Here is a 9,577-nt window from a genome sequence, read left to right on the forward strand (position 1 = left end):
ATGAACAAGGGGGCTGATTCAACTTACAGCAGAGAAAATTGACATATTCCTAGTGGCTTCATAAGGTGCATCCAGATGAGCACACACATGCCTCTTGACCCGTCTCAAACCTGGGTCTTGTTCCCCAGCCGTGGGGTGACACCACCAGGCCTGTCCCTAAGTGACCACGGCCCCACCATCCCCCTCGCCTGCTCTCCTCCCTTCAGGGAATGGAGAATCAAAGAAAACTCAGGCCTCACAGAGGCCACCCCTCAGCCTCAATCTGCGGACACACTTCCCCTAGCTCTCTCTCCCTTAGCCAGGGTTAACTGAACAAAACAACCCAAAAGAAATGCTGCCTACGCAGCGTCTTTCTATCTGTTAAGCAGTTTGCTCCAAGCCCTCCCCGGCTCCCTTCTGGCCCGTCCCAGACCAATCGCTCCCAATAGGTCCCTTGTCCTGCTCGATACCCCAGCTGCCTGGTGGCGATGCCCGCCCCGACTGTTCCCCCTTGGGGCTTTCCCGGGGTCTCTCCTCCCTGGCGAGGCTGTCTCCGCGCCTCGTCATTCCGGCATCCCACCTGTGGGTCGCTTTACTCTGGTCTCCTTCCCACCATGTCCCCTGGAGCCGTGCCTCTAGCTCCTGCATTGTCCAGGGCAGGCTCCAGCCGGGAGGTCTGGTTCCGCTCTGTCTGTACCTCCGCTGGCTCTCCTGACTCTGCATTGCTTGCTGTTGCCGCTGCCACTGTTCCACTCACCGACGGTGCTGATTGCTGTTCCTCGGCTGGGCTATCCGTCCCCTCCGCAGCTGCAGCTGCTGTTTTTATCCCTGCCGGCCGGTGTCCCTCTGTGACATCACCAGCTGGTTGCAATCGAATAAAAAGGCAGCTAACGAGCTGTGTGGGCTCTTCCCTCCACCTCATGCGCGTCTTGTCCGGAGCTGCGGGTGAGTCCCATTTATTGTTTTGCTTCCTGGGACACCCTGGATATCCAGGGGTCTGAAAAACCGAAATTTAAAAAGCAGGGCAGGGCACGGTCCCAGACCGGAAGCTGGGTCCTCCACAGAGATGCTCTGGCTGCCAGAGCATCTCTATGGTTGGCCCCTTGCCCTGGTGCTGAACCATGCAGCCTGACAGCGCAGCACCAGGGCTCCAGTGCCAGAAGTAAGGGGTTGGGAGGGCTGGAGGAGGGGACTATGGGGGAGCCCCTGCTGGCCCCACCCACTCTCCCAGCCATACCTGGCCTAAACCTCCCCAGTCCCTGCCCCCCCTCCCCAGCATCCCCATACCAAAAAAAAACAACCCCTGGCACTTGCTGGCAGTCCAGCTGCCGTCTCTATCACTGGGCCCCACCCACATAACACAGGGCAGAGGAACAGCCCCAGTGGCCCTAGCTGGGGCCCTCCTGCCTCCCGCTGCCCTGTGCTGCCCAGGGGAGCTCTGCCAGGAGGCCCCAGAGCCCCCTAGCCTCTGCTTTTCTAAGGTAAGTCGGGGGGGGCAGGTCTGTGTTTTTTAAAGTGATGGTGCCTGGGGTTGGGGGGGACAACCATGGGGGCTGGAGGATGCAAGTGAGGGATGGGACTGGGCAGGGCAGCCATTGGAGGGGGTCTTGGAGAGCAGGGGGTGGAGTTGTGTGGGGCAGCCATATTGCTGGGGACAGCACAGGTGCTGGCCCTGGGCTCTAGGTCCCCCTGGCTGCAAATCCTGGAGGAGCCAGGCACGGTTATTTTGTCCCAAGTGGCACAATTTGTTCCACAACAAAGTGCATGTCCAAGCACATGCGCTGAGGCAAAAAGCCCCTGCTCAAATTTGCAACACCTCTATTTGAGCTGCTGCAAGCGCCCATGCTTGCATGTGTGGATGCACCCATAATAGTGTTATCTAGTCTTATAATGATGGTGGGACAACAAAGCACAGGCAACCCCCACTTAGCGCTCCTAATTGGTTTTGGAAAAACCAAGTGCTAAGTGAAACCGTGAAGCGGAACCCATTTCCCCATGGGATTTAATATGAATAAAGATAATTGGTCCTGCACCACCTGCCAACCCAGACCTGATGCTTGTGCAGCCCCACCCTGGGCCCCATGCTCCTGCTGCTCCTGGCAAAGCATCATGCGGACTCTGCCAGGGAAGGCATCAGCTCCTCCCAGCCTCATTGTTCCCCCACCGCAATGGCCCCTGCTGGCCCACACCCACTGACTACCAGTGCACCTGTGCACAGCCCCAGCTGCCCTACCCATGGGACCTGAGTCGGGGCTCTGGCACGGGGTAAGCAGTAGGGCCACCCACCTGCCCACGCCCTGGCACTGGGACGAGCTGCCACCACCAGATAGCTGCAGGCTTGGGACAAGTATATGACTGGAAATCACATCATACGATGTGTGTATGACTGGACATGACAAGATTGCTGCACCCCACAGGTGAGTGTATGACTGGAGCGGAACAGGGCACGGACTGCAGCCCAGGCACAGGGGAGCTCTGTGGGCTTGGCTTGCACTGGCTCAGGCCCTGCACTCCCACCAGCCCTGGCCTTGGGCCCCATGCTCCTGCTGCCCCACTGGCCCAGGCCCTGCGCTCATGCCCCCCTGCCCCTTCTCACCGCTGCTGCTGCTCCACCCCACCCGCTGGCTGGTCCAGCACCACATTTCGGAGCAGACCCTGTGCTCCTGGGCCCTGCCGGCCTGGGCTCCAAGCTCACACTGCCTGGCCCCCCACCCTCCTCACTGCTACTGCTCCTGGGCTCCTACCACCCCTCCCTGGGCTTCTGCTGGCTACCACTTGCCACTTCCCTCACTGCTGCTGCCACCACTGCTTCTCCCCATGCCCACCCTATAATGAAATGTGCTCAGCGCCAAGTGAAACTAGGTAGGTATTTTAAATAAGAGCTATAACAAAACCGCATTAAGCGAGGGTTGCCTGCATTCTGCTATTCAGCTATAGCGGAGGTGTCCCTGGTGCTGCCTATGGGTCTCGGTGTGACCCATAGGTAGCATACAGGGTGAGCTGGATGGTCCTGCACATCTGCAGAGCAATAGATCAACTGCTATGTGCAGCAGATCTCCAGAGCAGCCATATACAGCACCAGGTCTTGCAGCTGCAGCCTCACAGCAGTTGGAGCAGGACTGGAATGTGGGGCTGCTGTGTGGGTCCGGTGTGGCCTGCAGAGTGGCCCTACACCTCTCTTCCAGCTGGTGGGACAATGTAAGTTTAACACGCCTGAGCTACAAAGTCTCTTTTAAAATGTTTTATAATAGAAGCCTAAAACTTGCCATACAACCTGTATTTGTATTACATCAGTTTCACCATGTAATCATTTGTGATGGTCAAATCTTTTCAAAGGACTGGAACCAGTTACAACTTGCAAAGAATAATTTCTGTATTAGCAGAAGTAATCTCACCTGAAAGAACAGTCTATAATCTGTAAAGCAAAAATCCTTTGAAGGCATCTGGGAATTATTCTTAAAATAAAATCACAAGACTTCAAAAGCTCCCGCTATTTCTCTTTGTTTGTTTTTTATTGATTTATAAGCAAGAATAGTAATAAAATTAAACTGAATTAAGATGTGCATATAATATTACATGGAAGATTGGTGCCTCCTGAGTCAGGAGGGCACCAACGGAGCACAACTGGGGGGGGTGCGGTTCCCCAGCAGCCAGCTGGGTGTGCCCCCTCCCCCCAGCTTCCAGTGGAGCCCATTTTAGGAAAGGCACAAGTGTTTTCCATGCCCCGCTACCAGCCAAAGCACTCGCTGTTGGGGGGAGCAGCAGTGCTCTCAGGACATACATGTGCCCCCCCTCCCTGCACCCTCTGTCGCCTATGTAATATTATGGAGACATTATTATTGATGAATACAGTGCATGTTAAAGAATGTGTCTGCAGGCATTTATACGACTTGTCTCCATTGGTATTGGTATTAATCATCTGAGTGTTGGCTGGAGACCAAAAGCAAATCTAAAAGCTGCATGTTTGAGTAGGGATGTTAAAGCCAATGAAAGGAGTAAGGATTTGCAAGATTGAAGTCATAAACATGGTAAAGCAGAACCTTTCTAATGATCTTGAGCTCCAATGAAAATGAGGAAAGAAAAGCCCAGTTCAGATACCTATATTCAAATATCTTACTCAGCAAATCAATAGGACCATTGGTTGATTGAAGTGCTATTTGATGTGAGCATAGGTATTGGAGCTTGGGACTAAGTGAACAATTGAGAGAAAATAGTGACATCATATCACAAAACTGACTTTCCTGCCTTATTTTGGACAACTGCAGCTTTAGTTTAGCGTCTTATGAACCATTATAAAGAGGAAATATGGCAAAGCACAGTATTTATTAACAAAACGAGATAAGATGACCCTGAAGATAATATGACCCTGAATATAACATATGACTCACAATAAGATGACCCTGAATATAAGATGATCCCCGCAATTAGATTCTATACAGTATATGGAAAAATTGCCTTTCCCTGCAGTCTCTGTGTCTTCCCCTCCTTCTCTCCCCACCTTACTGTCAGATACTGCTCAGGCTGCTCATTGGCTAAGGACTTAAGCAGCACATTGTCCCAGGAAGCGAGGTAACGTGGGATACTCACCTGCAGCCCAGGACGGAGCCCATGGGGAACAGGGAGAGGAACCAGCGCGGTTCGTGAGCTGCCTCTATGTACAGCTGCGACCAGCAGGTGATGTCAGCATCAGGCGCCGGCCGGCAAAAATAAAAATGGCGGCAGTTGCTGCAGAGGGGGTGGATGGCCCATAGGCAAAGCTGCAGTTGACACCATCAGTGGAGCGAGCCCCTAGGAAGGACCCTGAGGAGGCCGGTGAGCTGGGGGTGAAGTTTGTCAGGAAGAGGAGCACCCCATCGCAGACCCCCGCCGTACACCAGAGGAGTGAATGGAAGAGGATTGGAGGCACCCTCTGGAGCACAGCAAGATCCAGGTGGAGTGTCAGGATGGTGAGGTGTGGAGGACAACACACCAGGAGGCAATAGCCCGGGACAGCCTGGACAGGGTTCATAATTGGGGCAGGGTCGTCGCCGGGACCAAGGAGGGCAAGCAAGGATCGGCGTGAGCTCTGGGGCAACAGACAGTGGGTAGAGGCCCCTCTCTGCATTAAGGGTCCAGGGATGAGGGTTGGGGGAGGAGCACTGAATTTTGGTTTTGTTGTTGTTGGATTACCCCAAGTTGGGGGTTGAGTTTGGTGAGGGCACCCTGGTGTTCGGGCCATAGGGAAGCCTGGGAGGGGCCATCATGGGGACGGTTCCCCACGGGACGGGTGCAAGGTGTGAGGAGCCACAAGAGTGTGCATGGCCTCCCACTGTAGGCTTTATTACGCAGAGAGGCAGACGAGATCTGCAAGGAAGGACGCAAGATAATGAGACGGCCTAGCAAAGGTAGCGTGAGGCTGAGGTGTAGGGGTGGTGGAGCCCTGTGAGCAACCATTGGGCCTGACCCAGGCCACTGAGGGACCCGTTAACTAAACCTGCCCATTGAGGAACACCAAGACATGGCAGGCGGGAATGGAGTTGGTGACGTGGGAAGAAAGAGCTACCTCGACGACAAACCGGCCCAGAAGTGGCAGAACATCCGCCAAGAGACCTGAGCTGCCACACAGCGGCTAGCGGAAGACCAGCGGTCACACACACACAAACCAGTTTAAGTGATCAAAAACTGATTCAAACCTGTAACTGAACAAAAGCTCAGTGCATATAAACCAGTTTCAAAATGGCTGAAAATGGTTTAAGGTAAACTTGGTTGAATGTAGCATCAGAGTTAACTGATTTGGGTCAAACCAGTTTATGAAACTTCTGTCCCAGACCCTTTCCTGGTTCAAGTTAAATCACAGTCCCCCTAATGCTTTGCTGCCCTGGGCTGTGCTGTGCTGTGCTGTCTGCTCCAGAGAGCAGGGCTGGCCTTGCCCCTCTATTTCCTAGCTGGAGCCCTGAGGGCTGGCTGATAGGACGCTCGGATGGCCATCATAGAGGACATTCCGGTTTTCTGCTACTCTGTCCTGTTCTCTTGATATGAAATCCGACACCTTTACATCCTCTGTTTTCTGTTCAAGAGAAAAATAGAGGACATAAAAGCGTCTGATTTTGTATCCACAGAGGACAACTGGGCTGTCTTCTATGATGGCCACCATATAAGACGGTGGAGGGAAGCCCGGCTGGGGCTGTAGCCTAGTCTGTAGAGGGGAGGGGACTGCCCCTCCCCAGGCAAACCCTCCCTGGCCCCAGACCCCAGCTGGGGGAATAAAATTCCCCTCCCAAGTACCTTAGAGTTACCTGGAAGCATGAAGAGGAAGTGATGAGCATGCTGCAGAGTCCTGCTGCTCTGATTTTGGACTGCAAATCCCAGGGACCTCGGGGGCAGCAGGAAGAGGAAGTGAATACACAGCCAGAGAACCATTCTCTAGCAGCTCTGGGCTTCTGGTCTGAGCCACTACAGGCATGTGGCACTTCCTGAATCACAGGTAAATATCTGTTCACTTGTGTTTAAATTTAATCTCTAAATCTTAGACTAACCTGCAAAGACTGAATCCATTCAGCCTCAGGCTTTTTGACTGTCTGTACTTAGCCATGGAGGCTACAGTGCTTGGAAGTTCAGCCCTTGCCCAGCCATGCAGTAGCATCGGTGCTGCTGATTGGCCAGGCAGGCAAAGCAGCAGTGTGTGAGTGCTTCTGGGCAGGGGAAAGAGTTTCCATGTGCCCTATGCCTGGGAGAGATCCCAGTTGCAGCCAGAGCCCAGCTGTACCTGATAGGGGAAGGAAGGGAGTGAGGGGGAACAGAAGGGGAGTAGAGAAAAAGCGGAAGAGGGCAGGGAGCTGTGGGACTGACACAGGCTCAGGGCCTGTCGGAGCTGCAGCAGCTACCTGCCCCCCTCCACTTCATAATATAAGACAAGAGGTTTCCTTTGCATACTGATGGGGGGGATATTGTCATATTTGAGTAAATATGTCATTTTTGCAAGGAAATAATTTTTGTAACATGAGCTCACTTGAACAATGGGGAAAATGGCTTCTGTAGCAAGCTAGGAGTGCGACTTTTGCAGATTATAGTGTGTGAAATTTCAAGATTCTACTGTTTCTTGTGTGGCTTTTTTATGTGGTACCTTGATCATGCTGCTCTTTTCAGTTACTATTTCTGATGCAGGAAAAAAGAAAAAAAATATCATTTGACTGGAAACTCAAGATTATTTGACATTACTTTGGGTTTTTTTTTCCTTTAATAATAATATAATTTACTTATCTGATCTTGGAGGATATTATTCATGGTATAAAATACTTTTCTTTACCTGTCTTTTTCAAGAGTGCCCCTTTCCCATAATGGTACACCACATATCCATGTGAGAAACTGTTTAAAATAAGGGTGTACAAAACAAACCTTCAGTTATGGGCAGCAGATCCAGATTACCTCTGGTAATTAGTAAACCATCTGTTTTATGTATTTTTGTTTCAGAAACACTGATATCAATCATAACCCAATGAAATTCCAAAATGAAAATTTCAGTGCATCTAATCTGGTGTGTACATCATGACATGAATACTCTTCCTAGCATAAACCAGAATAAATAGCTGTACTAGGAAGCTAAAAAATACAGCAGGGACACAGCTTGTGTCAGTTACTTCATATTTATAGTGTGACACAGTGCCTTAATCATGGATCTTGGCACTATTATGCAAGGCACAGCATAAACACAGAATAGAGAGCCCTGTCCCATGGGCACAGCAAATGGATATTGCTGGCATACAAGGGTCTCATAAGTAATAGAAGAAGGCTACTTTTTTTTTCCCTTTTCTGCTGAGCAGTCACAGCACTACAGCTGTCAAGTTTTTGCAGGACTTTTGCAGATGTTTATGGGGAGCTCCTCCTGTCTTTGAAGTGCAGCATGGGGCAAGGGGAAAGGTATACATTTTCAATTTGTGAAGAGCTTGTGGTATAGGACCATAGACTAGCTACTCTGATCAGTTGTGGAGTACACCTACATTTTTTCAGTAAATATCTTCATTCTACTGGGCAATTCCAACTCTTCCCCCTGTAGAAAAAAACCTTAAATAAGGTATCAACCTTATGTCAAACATAACAAGTTCCACAGAAGTTCAATCTACTGTGTTGCTGATCCTCATAAGAGAAAAAAATCCCCTGCTATCAGTTAACCATCTGACCTCCATGACCTCTATCCCTCTGTTCCCCTTCTCACTCTGAAACAGTTTCTCAGGACCTAAAACTCTTGTTGTGCACGTATGCAGAACAAGAAAAGAAATGCTTTCTTCAGTTTCAAGGTAACCTCCAGAATAGGGATGTGTTATTTTCTGTAGTAACTCTACTCAGAATGTGTAAATTTGTGATAAGCTGTAGGAACAATAGAGGTGGGTGGTGGTACAAGGCAAAAGTCATATGCAGGTCAGGAAATCTTCACTGTAAGCAGAAGGCCATAGTATGCTTGAAAGTAGAGCTAAAGGGAAAGAACAGCACAAGAGGCAAAATAAGGCCTTAAAGCATAGGAATGGAGTGGCTGAGCCCATTTATTTTTTGGGTCAATTTCAAACTTGAAAAGCCATGAGGCAAAATCCTGAAGAAGCAGGGCTGGACGGTTATCTAGTCCAACCCCCTGCCTGAGGCAGGGTCCTCCCTTTCCGAACTGTCCCATACAACCATAATCTAACTCTCCATATAACCATCAAATGAGATGCAACACGGACCTTAATACCTTAACCTGCCACAGGTAAAGCAGGGAACCATGGCACCCTGTGTCCTACCCGCATGAACATCAATGCGTGCTCAGAAGCTCCCAGGTGGAGGGCTAGGGAGCATGCACAACACGTGCCCCCAGTGGCTGGGGGGCACCGGGGTGGGATCCTGGCAGTGGTAAGCAGTGAGCGCCTGCAGATGCTGTCAGGGGCAAGCACTGCCTGGGGTGGATTACCACCTGCAGATCCTACTGGCAGTGGCAAGCGCTGCCCAGGGGTGGATGACCACCTGCAGATCCTGCTGGCAGTGGCATGCGCTGCCCAGGAGTCAATGACCACCAGCAGATGCTGCTGGCAGTGGCAAGTGCTGCCCAGGGGTTGATGACCACCTGCAGATACTGCTGGCACTGGCCAGCCACGATTGCTGACTGCCTGTGGACACAGCCAGCCTTTTCACAGGGGGTGCACTGTCATGCTCGGGGGCGGGGGTCGCGTGCACCCATGTGCACCCCCTACATGTGGCCACTGCGAGGGACCAGTCTGGTCCGGGAGGGGCAGCAGGACGGGCCCCTCCACCCTGGGGCCCTACAGGAGCACTGGCACAGCCCAGGCCAAGTCCCCGCCAAGTGCCTCCGAGGGAAGGGCTCGAGGGATGCAAGCGGGACTCTCCGCAGAGAGCGGAGCCTTTCCACCTGGCATCTCTGAAGCCTTGCTGCTACGCGCAAGGGTGAGCCGTGGCTGAAGGCGCCCTGTCGTTAGCAGGTCCCGCGGTGCTGGTAACGCTGGACCTCACCCCGGGGAGCGGATGCTGCAGCCGGCGCCGCCCGCGGCTCCCGCCCTCCTCAGCCAGCAGCGCGGGGACGCCTCACGTGGGGCGGCGCGGCCCCAGCAGGAGGCGCCGTTGCGCTCAGGCCCGC

At 52.2% G+C, this 9,577-nt stretch overlaps 1 protein-coding gene across 5 annotated transcripts in view; it reads left to right on the forward strand.

The window, feature by feature from the left end:
- Positions 1 to 6,420: 6,420 nt before the first annotated feature.
- The window catches only part of YEATS2 (YEATS domain containing 2), a 74,704-nt gene continuing 71,547 nt past the window's right edge, over positions 6,421 to 9,577 (forward strand). For all 5 annotated transcript variants that reach the window (XM_019542935.1, XM_019542936.1, XM_019542937.1 and 2 more), the window contains exon 1: positions 6,421 to 6,442. The gene's annotated coding sequence lies outside the window, so the exon portion shown is untranslated. The remainder of the gene's footprint in view (positions 6,443 to 9,577) is intronic.

Source organism: Crocodylus porosus, unplaced genomic scaffold, assembly GCF_001723895.1.
Source record: "Crocodylus porosus isolate Cpor-Errol unplaced genomic scaffold, CroPor_comp1, whole genome shotgun sequence".
Classification (NCBI taxonomy): Eukaryota; Metazoa; Chordata; order Crocodylia; family Crocodylidae; genus Crocodylus; species Crocodylus porosus.